At 42.2% G+C, this 15,380-nt stretch overlaps 1 protein-coding gene across 1 annotated transcript in view; it reads right to left on the bottom strand.

Moving 5' to 3' along the window:
* pcxb (pyruvate carboxylase b) overlaps window positions 1-15,380 on the bottom strand; it is a 294,075-nt gene that overhangs the window by 242,618 nt on the left and 36,077 nt on the right. The gene's annotated exons all lie outside the window — the stretch shown is intronic.

The raw sequence follows: 15,380 nt of genomic DNA, 5'->3' as shown, positions 1-15,380 counted from the left end.
AGAGGGATGGCTGCAGAGAGAAAACTGGCCCCGAGCTAAAACTGCTACAATTAGAATATAGCAACTGCAAGCACAAAAGAGCCTTAAGAAGCACAAAAGTGTTGGAGATTACAATGAAATATCCATTATGAATAATACAGGTATGTAAACTTTTGTTTCACCCGAGTAAAGCACGTGCTCTGTGCTCGTCATCCTCACACTAAGCCCATAAATTGTGAAGACAAAATTAGAAGCTGATCAGGGGCACAGTAAGTCTCATTCCAACCCACCAGGTTTTACTAGAGATACTCATAATAGAGATCTCACACACCCCCCTGCACACAACCTAACACACGTACTAACTTCAAAAAATTAAGCTGCACGAGTGCACGCACACTAGAACACGTACTCTACAAATGCAGGAAACCTGTTCACACAATATGTATCAGAAGAGCTGTGCAAGGATCCTGTGCATAGACTTGTTCACTCCACCCTTCCTGACATCCTTGTCAGCATTAGGACTCTCTCCAGCCACCTGCCACTGGGTAAAGGACTTCCTTACCAACCGGTCACAGATTGTCAAAAATGTGACCTCGTATCTCCTCCACAGTTCTGCTCAGCACTGGCTCCCCTCAGGGCTGTGTGCTGAACCCACTGCTCTGTGCTCTCTACACATTTAATTGTATCTCTCATCACACCATCACCAATGGTATTTAATTTGCAGACACCACACTGACTGCACCCATCTCTAAAGATGAATTGTCATACAGGGATGAAGTGAGCAGTCTGACAATGTGATGCTCTGCAAATAACCTCATATTGAAGACCAAAACTAAAAAGCTAATCATGACCTTCAAGAGGTCTGAACCAGCAGCACTACACATTAATGGGTGGAAAGGATGGACACCTGTAGGTTTATGGGCACTCACATGTCAGAGGATCTCTCCTGGTCTGCCAAAACCAATGCCACCGTCAAGAAGCAACAGAAGCGTCTACATTTTCAGAGAGGACTTAGGAAAAATGACCTTGAAAGGAAACTGCTGCTGTCATTCTACTACTCCTGCATAGAGGGTGTACAGACCTACATCTCAGTTTGGTACTCCAGCTGCTCGGCTGCTGACAAGAAGCCTCCCCATAAAACTGTCAAAACTCTTCAGAAAATTACTGGCTGTAGCCTGCCCTCTCTGGGTGAAATCTCTACTTTACGATACCTATCATTACTGTAATTAAGCAATAACCGACTGTCTTTTATTTTTATGGATTGCACCAACAGTGTTTAATGTTTTAGTGCGTTTTATTATTTCTTTTATTATAATTTCAATGTATCCATTTGATCTGTTGTAGCTGTCTCAACCATAAGTCTCACTGTGAATTTACAATGACAATGAAGAGCTTTGATACAGTTTAAGAGTTCAGTAGTTTTCTTCCAAATTAAAACAATTCAAATGTGTGTGCATGTGTACCTCCTGTTCATACAGAACCCATGTTCAAGAAACCATCGAGAATCAGAGAATACAAAAAGGAAATCCATTTACACATGTACAGTACTGTACCCATTTCTATACAATGTATTACACCTCATATATACAATGACTGTATATGCTTACAACTATGCTACCGTCTTCCACCTTCTGTAGGCAGCCATATGTTTCATTGTGCCCGAGTGTGAGTGTGTGAACACTTCCTCTACGGCCTACAACGGTGATAAATACATAAACAGTAACTAGTACCCAAGCCCTCACTGATACCATATCAATGACAGTCGATATCACAACAGAAGATACACACCTTCATGAAGACAAATGCACACACACCTCAGACTAAGTGCACACAGAGTCAGACACACCAATGTGTGTCACTGCGTACTGCACCCAGTCTCCTTCGCTCACACGCCGAGTCTGTGAGCGACGCAGCAACCAGTTTAACAGACTGAGTGTTCAGTGTTTAAGGTCTGGCAACCGAGTCAATGGGCTGTAATAGCAAAGGAGAGGTCACTGGGGTGTCGCATGTATGAATACTGCCGTACACACACACACGCAGACTTTAAAGAGCCTTTTTAAAAAGCATCATGCCCATATTCACATTCAGCTCCCTGCTGCTGACCAGACTGCATGTGCAATTGTGCTTAAAGGACTGATGACTGTAGACCGGTGTGTGGCCTTTAACAGGAAGTGACAGAGACAGATAGCTGGTATTGAGAGAGCCAAACAAAATGCAATAAGAGCAGCAGGGGGGGGAAAGGGTGAGTATACAGTAGATGGATAAAGGAGGGAGTTGGAGAAAGATTGATGGATGGATTATATGAGGACAGAAGGAACCAAAGCATTCAGTGGGAGTGAAGAGAGGACAAAGATGTATGGAGTCTGAGAGTGGATTAGATAGAGCAATAGAGGAGGGGAAGACCAGCAGAGAGCTTCAGTGATGGAGCCACTGTCACTCTCCTAGCCTGATCTCTCTCCAAGCATTTTGGCTTAAACACTTTTGCAATGCTGTTAACAGGATGTCAAACCTCAAATTCAATGGTTAACTTCAAATCAACCCTCTCTGCTCCGCCCAGCACTCCCTCTCCCTACGCTCCACCACGCTCTTCAGACATTTGTCATTATGAAAATACAGTAAATAAGAATGCAACGAAACTTAATGATCAAGCAAAAATAGCTGAAAACCTAAGCTAATATCTCTGTACTGCTGCCAGCGCTGTTCAATGAGTCAGTGACAGTAGGCTTCGACGGCATCTCCACATTAAGGCAGGTTTCTACAACAAACATTTGAAAGAGGTTACATGCTGTAGCTTTAACTGCAACTACAAACATTTGTTATTTTACCACTGTTTCTCTACTGTAATTGAACCCCCTTTCACCAGCCCTGCCTGCTTTCGTCTTTCATCCTCACCTCTGCCCAGACAGTGCACTCAGCAGCCGCCACCACACACCTGACCTTTCCGTAATGAGAGGGAGCCAAAGAGCTCCCATGCTGGAAAACATTGGGCAAAATTCAACCACCAAAGGAGTAAAGTAGAGGTTGCAACAAGTGCAGCCGTTTTTCTAACAATGAATCTGATTAACAGTTTCTCTTCTCATTTAGCCACAGTGTGCGCACCGTGTACACGGAGCTGCCTCTAATCCTCAAAACTAAAACACCTTGCTGATATCTAGGGAAGACAACACAGTTAGAAGTTACTATATGCTTGAAGAAAATATGATAGTACAACAGTGATCCACATAAAATACAAGCCTCTTGGGACAAACATTCTTTTTAGTGAGTGCACACAAACAGATTTCACTGCTGTTTAGAAAGGGAAGGCCATCCAAACTTTGAGTATAAAAACAGAATTTTGCTCGACCTTACCAGTCCCTGCTGATCACTGTATCCTCACAGCCATAAACAAGTCAAGTCATTAATTCTGGAAGAATCATTAGCACAAGGTGGAAAGACGCTCCAGGTAACTCGGCTTTAGTTTACCCCAGCGGCAAAGCCAATCTGATCACTTCTGAGATGGACAGCACAGATGAAGTGTCCCTAATGTGAGGTAGAACAGGTGATTTGTGGCCTTACTGTGCAGGCCAGGATTCTGCACAATCGAACACCATTTACTCTGCAAGAAACTACAGCAGGAACCTTCCAGCAGTCCAGGGATGTAGCTGTTCGTACGTGTTGTATTTTGGCCAAAGACCGTTCCTTGGTACCTTCTCTGTGATGTGGGCCAAGCAAGTTATTTTGTACCTTGCAAGTTCTAAGACATGCTCTTACTGTCTTTGGTCTGCATGAGCGTAGGCATATTCATGTTTTCTGCTGGCACTGCAGACTGCCCAAGTAGAGTAATGTCTTGGATTTAAGTTGTACTCGTTTATGTACAGATGCATTACCAATGTAGTTCCTCTTGGATTTGGAGCCAGAGTATGCTATGTTGATGGTGACAAAGGGTAAAATCATGCCACCCCCACCTATTTTATAATATAAAATGGAGTGTCTACTTAATAAAATAAGTCTAAAGCACAAAAAGAGGCTGAATTTCTAGCACCAAGGGGTTTTTCTGCCAAAATCTAAGCCATGTTTTCTCTGATGAAGTCAGCAAAGAACACAAATATCTTTATTCTGCAAGAAGCCTCATCTTTACTGCAAGTTCATTTCTGCCAAGACAAAAAACAGTTAACACAGAAACCTGGCTTGGATTAGTTGAGAGGAGAGAAAAGATTATCAATTTTTTTCCCAAATGTTTTCAATTAAATCAAGCCCAAAACTCCGCTTCGAAATCAGTAAGGTTTTACTACAGCTGATCCAAAGCTAAACCACAACAGTCAAGTCTGAAATAAGTCAGTGATTTTTAAAACAAGAATCCAGTTCTCCACACAAAGCTTGAACTGGGTGTGCTCTCATAATGAATTCCCACTAGGAAGGGGCCCCTTAATGACTAGTATGGACAGGAAAACATATTACAGCAACAGATACTGTGCAGTATGTACGTGCTCATAAGAGACATCTGAACCTGTCCTTTAGGGGACTTGCTGCTTACTTTACAGGACTAAAACAAACTATGTTATGGCAGCGCTTCTGGCACTGCCAGTGGGTAAAACACAGATGGGGAAAATTATCATTATATCTTAATTTTCTGTAAAGCCCAAGGGAAATCTGCACAGAAACAGGTGCCACAAAGCAGCAGTTTACAGCAGATGTAGCTTTCATTTTGAAAACAATGGCAGCATATAACAAGCTGATCATGTGACTCATTCTGCTTTAATTTTTGTAAAATATACAAGGATATAACAATCTGAAAATGCAAAGCTACGTAAAGGTGCAACACACAGGAACTTCAGAAGCAGTCACATTGTCCAGCAGTTACTATAAAACCAAGTCCTGCAGTGCATCTCACTTTGCCATCCTCTCATCTAAACATCTTCCAGTCATTTATTTCTTCTTTTGTAAGGATTGAAGCTAATCCGGCGTCGACGTTTCTATAATCTGCTCCAACTCCCTTTCAGAGTCGCAACACAAAACTCGGAACCGATTCACTGCCGATGCAACCACAGAACAACAACAACAACAACACATGAACACTCAAATAGATCAGCTCCATTTCAGTGGTGTCACCTCTCTAATACTGTTGCTGCAGGGAGCTGCCAAGGCAGTAGTGCTCACCCACTCCAACACAGCGCACACAACCAAATAACACACACAGGCACAAACATGTACAAGAGTGCACACATGCCTAAAGGCGCACACAAAACTCATGGTCATAATAAGCATAAGCACGTGGAACCACAGACACACACACACACACACACACATACACACGGTCCCATATGCACCCTCATGTATTCTTCCCGAGCTGTAATGAAGAAGCTCGACTAGAATCCCTTCTTCCAGTTGTCATGTATTCATCCATCCATTTCAGCTTTTCTGCAGGCTTTCAGTCCATCACTTACAACCATTCTGGTCCACACTCGCTTCTGCCCTCTGCCTCCAATTAAGATTCAGGTCATCATCCTCCCTCCTACATTTGTTTCCCGCCCTTCTTCATTTTAATGCCATGTAATTTGCTAGACATACAGAGGGCAATGCGTGTGGTCATCACATTTATAGTAAGAAAACGTTCCAAGAAAAGCATGATAGTTAAAGGTTTTCACTGATCAGTCATTAAAACCTCTCCCATGAGTGTAGCAATCAAGAGGATCATGTAATATAACATTTTACTTATTGATTCTGGTGGTAGATTGAGACAAGACTTTGCTGAGCAATATGCATTAGTGTTACATAATGAACACTTAGCTGTGCTAACAAATCATAAACGCTTTAGGTAATCATTCCATGTGTAGGCCCTCTGAACTATACCCTGACCTTTGAAATGTCAGATGTCTGGATTAGCACAAGTTTGTAGAGACTTAAAGTCACAAGGACACTGTAGCAGCTTGGATAGAGCCACCACAGAAGGTCAGACCTGACCTTTCACATAAAGATGACTCATTACACAGCACCAGTCACCAGTAAACCTGCATGCTTATTCAGTGATAGATAAGGATGGTACACAGTGCCTTGCCAAATTATTCTACAAACAAACCACTTCCTCCTGTGAGTGGGAGCCATTTATTTTCCCTGCACCCTCCCTCTGGTCACCGCTCTTTGATCCTTCTCTTTAGCGGTGTCCTCATTTCCTCCACATGAATGCAAGACCAAAACATTACTTTCCCCACTGCCGTGTCTCAGTATGTAGAACCTGTTTGCTGCATCTTCAGTTCTCTTTATGGTTGCCAAGCCTTAGATTAAGAGGTAGAGTATTCCACAATTTAGGGGCTGCAACAGTTAAGGCATATTGTGTATGAAAATGTGATGCATAAAATAAGCTTGCCTTGCCTTCATGGGGGCTGTTCATCCCTGCATGTCAAGTTTGTAGTGTTCTACACAGGAACAAACTACTCAGACACATTTTCTTCACATTTACACAGTGCTTTATTTCAAGTGTTTACCGACATTTTATTTGCTCAATTACCATATCCATGTATTGGATATGGTGGCTATGCTTTAAAGAGGTCCGCTATAAACCATCAAAAACATCGACCCATAGCATCAGACATACTCCACAGTGGATATGATCATTAGAATACATTTTAGATGTACGGATGGACATTTGCAAAACAATGTTTTATTCCTTCAGCATCATTTGTGTTTTTAACTATGACAAATGAGTCATTCTACAGCTGCAGACAGATTCAATGCGATTTCGCCATTATCACACAACACCGATGATGATGTGGATGCAAAGATATTGACCTGTCGATTTTTCTCACATTGCTAAAGAGATCCTGTGAACTGAATGGAGGCTGTGAGGCCATCAGCCAGTAGTGTAATGGGAGCTGTACATGGTCTGGAAGCAAAGCAGCTGGAGACGCATGCACAAGCTAGAGACATGAGGGAGCAAAAGAGGAAAGGCAATGCAGACAAATTTTAAAATCAATACAGCCACACGAGACACCTAGCATGAATTTACAGTCCACATGGTCACTGTGGGCTCATAAAATCTGATGTTTACCATCAATTAATTCTAAAAAGTGCAGTCATAACTTTAGAAGTACTGAGGGAACCGAGACAGAGAGGAAGACTCGTCCCAAAATAACACCACATGGTTCAAAGAAAGTTTGTGGGCTGACTCGCTGTCGGCAAGACGACCCCACCTGTCACATTTAATGACATCATAAAATAAACTGATATACAGCGAGAGCCTGTGTGTTTGTCTGGTTGGTTTTCACATTTTGTGCTGTATATTGGTTTATTCTCTCCATTTCCTTGCCTTTACCTCCTTGGCCCCGTAACCTTTACCTGTACACCCGTGTCTCCCATTTGTTGCCTTAAAATTTCTTCTGTCTGTTGTGGAAATTTCATGGCTTCAGCTTTGGCCTTTTATAAAATGCCACTGACAGCTGACTTCCACATGTGAAAATGTTTGTTTCATATGCCTCTGCAAACAAGTCAAAGGTCAAAAATAGTTTTTAATGCTTGGACATTTTACCAGCTGTTTTGAGTTTAGGAATAATCTATTGCTTTGATACAATCATATTTACCTCCAAAGTATTGAATGTATTTTGATAAAAATCTCTGAGGTAGGGTATGACCCACAAAACAATTGATTAGATTTTAGTGCTAATGCAGATCATTAGCCATTAACCATTTTATGATTGACATTTTTTCAGTTGACAAAGACAAAAACTTGGATTGTAAATGTGTTCAGTCTGTCCAAGCAATGCCAATTTAGATGTGTTCCTTTGCTTTTGGAGAAGTGCTCATTAGTGGACCAACTAGCTGTTATGAGGCAGCTACATCTCATTCAGAGCACAGTAGTCTGTTGAGGACACCGGGATTCCAGTCATACACAAGTACTTTCTCCTCCTATTCTTGGGAGTTTGGACTTAAAGTTCAGACTTACTACTACAATCATCTAAGGCAACAGTAAACAAGTTGTGCAACAGGGAATGGAGTGAAGGACCATGTAGAACAGCGTGTACGTCACATCTGTCCACCTCAACACAACACAGAAGCCAGCAACAGCCTACTACTTTGTCTCTGTATGTGTGTAGCAGGAGGCACATTGGAAAACAGACTACAGCTGACTTGCATGTAGCCAAAAGGTGCGACCTGTGTACATCTATGAAGGGCTTTAACTCACATCTAGTCAGTCTGCAATGGAAAACTGACACCTTAGCTGTTCAAGGCCTTTATTAATTGCTCATATCCATCATTTTTTCCTTTAATAACTTTCAAACTATTAATATTAGTGTCATTCCAAATGCCAGAAATGGTCAAACAATCATGGGAATACTGCTTTTAGCTGTAATGGCATTATGGGTAAACTAGAGTTACCTTGGCAGAGGTTTGCACTCCGAGTGAGGTCTAGTCTGTTTTGATTCCATGGTCACTCTCCTTTGAAACAGCTTAAAAAACAAATAGGTCAAAAATATGTAGTATTACTAAAAGTAATTCAACAAAAGTGACAGCTAAAAGATGGCTTCAGAACTTCTACCACATCTCTACCTTCCATTTTTCATTCCCACAAAATACGAGGCCATAACATTTGTGTCTTATTCTCTGCCCCATTACTACAAAAGCCTTCCCTCTGTCTGCTCACCTCAACATCTATCTCTTAATCTACTCCTCTTCCCACTGCTCACTCTGCCATCTCTCCATTTCTAAATGAGGGGTGCTTTCATGCAGGTACTGTTGGACTGTATGACCAATTTTCCTGAGGTAAAGAGCCACTATACCTGCCCCACAGTCTAAGGTTGCAAAAGTCTATTATAGCAATCAGATTACAAAACATTTATCTTCTACACTAAATAATAAGCACGTTAACAGGACTACAGACTAACCGGTCTTTGGAGACTGCATTTAGACTGACACTGGACATTAAAGCAATAGCACAAAACTTTGGAAATAAAACATAAGATAAGAAAAAGCTTAGTTATTAAGCAGTAAAACGATTCTAAAGCACAATTCAGTGAGCTCAGATTACATATTTGCTGATGCTCATGGCGGTTAGCGTTAGGCAACTTGTGGTAAACAACACTTGTCGTAGTGGTTGGGATGAAATCACATTTTATCAAATTAAATCCTTTGCTGAATGCAGACCAACAAAAAACTAAATTCAGTTAAGATGTTTGAGAATCTCAGAAACTTGCAAATTAAAAAAAAAAAAGTTCAATCAAGCAAAACCAGATCCAAAATGGAACCGACTGTCAGAACCAACCTCCCGCTGTGCTAAATACAACCATGGCAGGATTCACTTTATAATTGTACTGGGGAAAAAAAAATACCTTGATTAATTCCATTATTGCATGTGCTTCTTTACATGCAACTTTAAGTTCAGTCAGCTCATTTTGCACCAGTACGCATGATAAGACTAAACCTATCACGCCTTCGACCCCTCACACCCACCGCAGGTTAAAATGTCAGTACAGTCCTACTTTAAAAACCAAATATCTCAGACTGCACCAACCTTTTTTTTTTTTTTTAAATCCCTCTTCACATCTTACTTACATCCTGCTAAATGCACCTGCCACTCGAACCTCTTCGCCGATCAGCCTTATTAGGTATTATTCCACATTTCAGGTCAAGTCAGCCAGTGCTGCCTCCCCCCTTCTTTCTCAGTCCCCTCCGTGTTTTGTGCTGCCCTCTTTCACCCATCTCTCTGTCAGCAGTTAATGGAAGCATAATGAGCTTGTTTATGAAATGAGTGAATACGACTGCCTAATGACCAAAGAGCATCACGCAACACGCCCAGCTGGACAAAGGCGAACACACACACACATAAGCTACAAAAAACACAGCTGCAGAAAAAAATAATTTGTTTTTGCACATGCAGAAATATGTAAGTGAATCAAACATTCACATCAGTTCAATGTGCAGATACACTGTTGGTAAACAACTTAAAACCAGGCCAGCGCCGTTTCTTCCTTCTATAAACTTGCCACAGCTTCCTCACGCCGAGCCTTCCCCCCCATCCCTCTGTCACTCCTCACCCTCCCTTTTTCTCCCTCCTTCACTCCCTCGTTCTCACTCCTTCGCTCTCACTCCTTCCAAAAGGTAGTCAGGGCAGAAATGGGTTTTCTGCTTCACAAGACTGCAGTTGTGTGCATGTGTCACACTAAGACTTGGCTGTGCGATGACACCCATACTGCAGCATCTGACACAGCTGAAGGGAGGGAGGGAGGAATGAGAAGAGAAAGAAAGAAAAGATGACAAGAGTGGCAAAAAGGAGGATGAGGGATCATTGTTTGTTCATAATTATGCATAGGTTATGTGGATGTGTGCGCCTTGTGTCAGTCCATTTCCATAAAAGAATGAGTATGTGTCACTCCAAATTAGCGTCAGAGTAATGTATCCAGTATCGTGTTCATTTGCATTCGTTTCCCACACTGTTACCCATCTATATAGTAGGCGCACACGAATATACATCCCCCGCTTTTTGTCGTGTGAATACCTTGATTTTTGTTCTGTGTATTTTTATGGCACTGCTTTTACCCATTAACAGCCAATCACATGCACTTAAAATATGTTTTCCCATTCACACCAACGCAGACGAGGAGGAGCTGTAAAGAGTGAAGGTGATGCAGCAGTTGACTGAAGCCTTGTACACGTTATCCCATGTGTATAATCAGGAAGCTGCAGTAAATAGGGGAAAGTGCTGATGCCAGTGAGTGTGTTGAGTGCATGTGTCCACTCCTGTTTCATTAACAGCTCTGGCTTTCTTATACAAGGGAAGGGAGAAGAGAGAAAGCGGAGGATGAGGGCGTCTCCCTGCTCCCTCTCTTTAATGGAATGTAAATGTACCAGTTTTGTTTTTCAGCATCCACGGCTGCAACCAGAACCAACAGGGTTGACAGAACATTCGCTCAGCGTTCCTGCCTTGTGTGTGAGAGAACAGTGTGTTGCTTGTTCAATTAAGACCAAAATCTTTTCCTTTCTATCCAATTTAATTTCCCCCATAGGCAAATCTCTTTTTTCCCATCTCTGCTCATCACACAGATTCCACTTTATATTGCATGCAGCAGCACTTTATGGCTACAACTCTTTTGCCAACATTAGATTTGTTTGGATAATTTGTTCATTTCTTCTTTCAGTCCTCAGAGGGCAGAACTGGCAGGAAGTAGGACAGTTGTGCAATACAGTAGACCCATTTCGATATACTGTATATCATTAGGATGCTAAATAAGGAGTGATGTAGTGCAACCTCGTCACTGGTGCAAAATGAGGCCTGACATGAAATCAGCACTCCAATGTGGCAGTGATCATTTCATTACAAGCTACAGTGTAATTTTCAAGCATATGGCAAAAAGTAGTCCAACACGCCCGTCAGCAGTCAGGGACTTTTGGCAGAAGCTGGCGCTTATAATTCCATTAAAATTTAACAAAATGGACTGGACTTGCTGACTGGAGATTTAATGTTAAACTGTGGATCAGAATATGTTCATGTAGCAGGAAACAAATATTAAGTCAAATGTAGCTGAACGACCTTGTGCTTTATCTTATTTAAAAAAAAAAGCTTAGACTGCAACCATACCAAAAGAAAGTTTATGGATTGTATCCTCTGCTACAGAGCTGTACGAACAGGAGCAAGAGTATTTCCCAACACTGATGTAAATGAGCACAGCGACAGGATCTCACATGGACGGTAGGGCCAAGTGTATGCTTACAGTGACTGTTGATTTCTTCAACCGTGTTGAAACTCAAATACATTTCAGAACTGCAGTCTCCTGCCAGTCATCTTTTTTTGTTCAACAGTTGAAGCATGGTTTGACCTGAAAACCTGTAAAGTCCCTCACATTCTCCTCTGGCAAGGAATGCAATTTACAAACACCCTCTCCCTCCTCAAACATGTTATTAACTGCAAAGAAAACTCAGATGACTAACAGCTGCCACGCTGAGAGCAGGGCCATAATTTTTACACCTGCTTTCTCCTGATGTTAAGTTGTAGCCACAGTTCCCTCTGATGCGGTGGTGGTCAATCAGGCACTGAGGATGTTTGTAAAAATTTCCTTTTTACTCCCTTATCTTTGCGTCCCTGAATGGAAACACTTTTATACATTGCATGAGACCCAGGACGAAGCTCCTGCTTTGCCACTTTTCTTCCGTTTCTCCGGCACAAAACGCCACTTGCAGAGCCGCACTGTAGCAGAGTGGCAAAAGCGCGATGCACCATGTACCCAGTAACACACTATGTGCATGACCCCATTATTTGGCGCAGGTCTCCCTCGTTCTGTTTCCTGTCCACCTCTTCGAATGTACACAACTATAAATAAAAGGTTGAAAAGCCCAAAATACAGTATAGTAAAAATGAACACATGCAATTTCACTGTTTAGCGCCACAAGACCTTAGTAAATATCTTCCTCTGATTCTACAGCACTCACCAATACATTCTCCAATTTGTTATAATTATTTCATCCATGATTGCCTGTAGTAGGGCAATCAGCGTCTATCTTGAGGAAGATGATGCTCTCCATTGCATTTTGCTTGTTTTGGTCTTTTTGTAGACAAGTCATTATGAATACAAAGTCTGATCTCAGCTGTGTAAATTAACTTTTGCATTGTGACTTTGAATCACTAACATTTTAATCTAATGTAATTCAAATTAAACTCAAGGTTTTTGCATGTAATAAAAATAAAGACTTGCTCATTTTGCAGTTATGCCTCTACCAAGCACTGCTGCAACCATTTGTTATTCATAAGCAGGCACTTTTCACCGTCTTTATTGTTATTTCTGCACAAATTGTGAAACCAGCAGTGTCAGTGCTTCCTTGGTGTTCTCTGCCAGCATTTTCTTCTCCACCATCCTCTCCATCCTTCTACCTTTCCCTTGGCTCTAATTTCAGAAAGCACAGTTGGCTTGAGTTTCCCCCCCAGCTGGCAGAAAGAATCAATACCTCCCTCTTTTGTCTTTCGTCTCGTCTGTCCCTGCAACCTCTGTTCAGCTCCGTTCTCTGTACACTCCCCAACCTGCTTTTCAGTCTCCAATTTTCACTAAAAACATGTCATTTTTTTCTCCCTTGTAGTCTCCTCCCTCCATTTGCCTATGTTTTGTGCTTTCTCATCCTCCAGTCTTCCTCTACTATTCTCCATCTATGTCTTCTAGACATCTCAGATCCCTGACTTTCATATTTCAAACATTACTGTACATCTGTTTACTGCTCATCCTAAATCCACACCCACCCTCCTATACACTAATCACCTATATCAATATCACACTTTGCCTGGGCTCACATTTACAAATGCATGCAGCACACAGAGGTAGGAAACAAGCTAAGGATGCTCAAGCTAGTCCCCATCCAATCACAAGTGCCAATGTCACCCTGACATGAAAGGCTCCAGCACTAGTTTGTGCATCCAACATTACTCACCACTGCGGAATCCTTATTTGCTTCAGCAGACAATAGAGCACACCACACACACCTGTACTTCCATCTCTGTGAGGACACGCTGATATAACATTCCCTAGCCCCTTAGAACTAAATGCTTAACCCTAACCTAAACCCTGAAACCTAGTCTCAACCCGGAAAAAGGTGTTTCACAAAGTGAGGACGGGCCAAAATGTCCTCACTTTCCAAAAATGTGCTCTGTAGCAAGAGTACATTTTTGGTCCTCACTATGTAGAAAGTAACACACTGCCTCATCAACTTCAGGGAACATCACACTGATTTATATTCATCTCCTGGAGACTTCTCCGAACCTTAAGCACAGCCACTATTTACTCAACCCTGATCCTAACCTTAAAGTCATCAGTAAAACAATGATTTACATTTTGGAGACTTGCTTTTTGTCCTCTTAAAAAGGACAATGTGACTGCCCCCACACCATAATACCATGCCGCATACACATATAGATACAAAGTAATGAGAGGGGAAGAATAAAAAACAAGCAGAAAGATTTCAAAAAGACAAGGAGTCAAACATTATTTGTATTTAAAGCTGGAGTGTAAGCCTGTATTTACAGCCGACATCTTTAAAATACATTATTTTTAGTCTTTCAGTGTTCTGTTTCTGCAATATGCTTCCTTCGCACCAATTGTCAATCAAATAGTGTGGGTGGTACTGTCATTTCCTGGGCTTTCTGTGAAACTCCACTGCTATATTAGTGTGCAGAAGGAAAAAAGGACACAGGGTGTATATCCAGCAGCTTTTATGGCTGCTCAGATTGAATAATGACAATAAAGAGGAGCCAAGTAGATTCACTTGTATGTACACGGTAGCACTAAATATGAGGAGTGATAATGTAATTCAATTTGATTAGAGTCTAAAGGTTCATTTTCTCTGAATAAATAAAAGCACCAATGAAAATTTACCCTGAAACTTAATTCTTTTTCATTTTATACACAAAGCTCATATTGTTTTGCGACTTGAAATCTTATCTTTGTGTAGCGATATGAACATGGTCATAATGAAGATTTTACATGGTGTGCTTCCCTCGGTTGTTACATTGGCTTCCTTGTGATAAATGAAACATTCAGTGTTGATGCAGTGGTCCCAGCATGGGGGAAGAAAACTGAGGGGTCACAAGATATAGTCAACAAGCCTGGGGAGGCAGGAGGGCATGGCTCCATCACAAATTGTCTCTTTCTCTAAGAACAGGGCTCAACCTGGTCAGGGCTCAAAAGAACAAAGCCAATTTGGTTAAACTGCTCCCAGCTACCACATATAAAACCTGCACAACAAGGAAACATGTGATTAGCTTTAAAGGACATCATCAATGCAGATGAAATCCATCCATCCATCCACTTTCCTCCGCTTTTCCGGGACCGGGTCGCAGGGGCAGCAGTCTAAGCAAAGATGCCCAGACTTCCCTCTCTCCAGACACTTCCTCCAGCTCCTCTGGGGGAATGCCGACCGAGCTCCTCACCCTATCTCTAAGGGTGCGCCCGGCCACCCTGCGGAGAAAGCTCATTTCGGCCGCCTGTATCCGGGATCTTGCCCTTTCGGTCATGACCATAGGTGAGAGTCGGAACGTAGATTGACCAGTAAATCGAGAGCTTCGCCTTACAGCTCAGCTCCTTCTTCACCACGACGGACTGGTACATCGACTGCATTGCTGCAGAAGCTGCACCGATCCGCCTGTCAATCTGCCGTTCCATCCTTCCCTCACTCGTGAACAAGACCCCAAGATACTTGAACTCCTCCACTTGAGGCAGGAACTCCCCACCACCCTGATGGGAACAAGCCACCCTTTTTTGACTGAGAACCATGGCCTCGGATTCTCATCCCAGCCGCTTAACACTCGGCTGCAAACTGCCCCAGTGCACGCTGGAGGTCCTGGTTTGATGGGGCCAACAGGACAACGTTGTCTGCAAAAAGATCAGACAAGATCCTGTGGTCCACAAACCGGACTCCCTCCGGCCCCTAGCTGTGCCTAGAAATTCTATCCATAA

Source organism: Monopterus albus, unplaced genomic scaffold (genome assembly GCF_001952655.1).
Source record: "Monopterus albus unplaced genomic scaffold, M_albus_1.0 scaffold104.1, whole genome shotgun sequence".
Taxonomy (NCBI): domain Eukaryota; kingdom Metazoa; phylum Chordata; class Actinopteri; order Synbranchiformes; family Synbranchidae; genus Monopterus; species Monopterus albus.
This window is presented reverse-complemented; position numbering and strand designations above follow the sequence as displayed.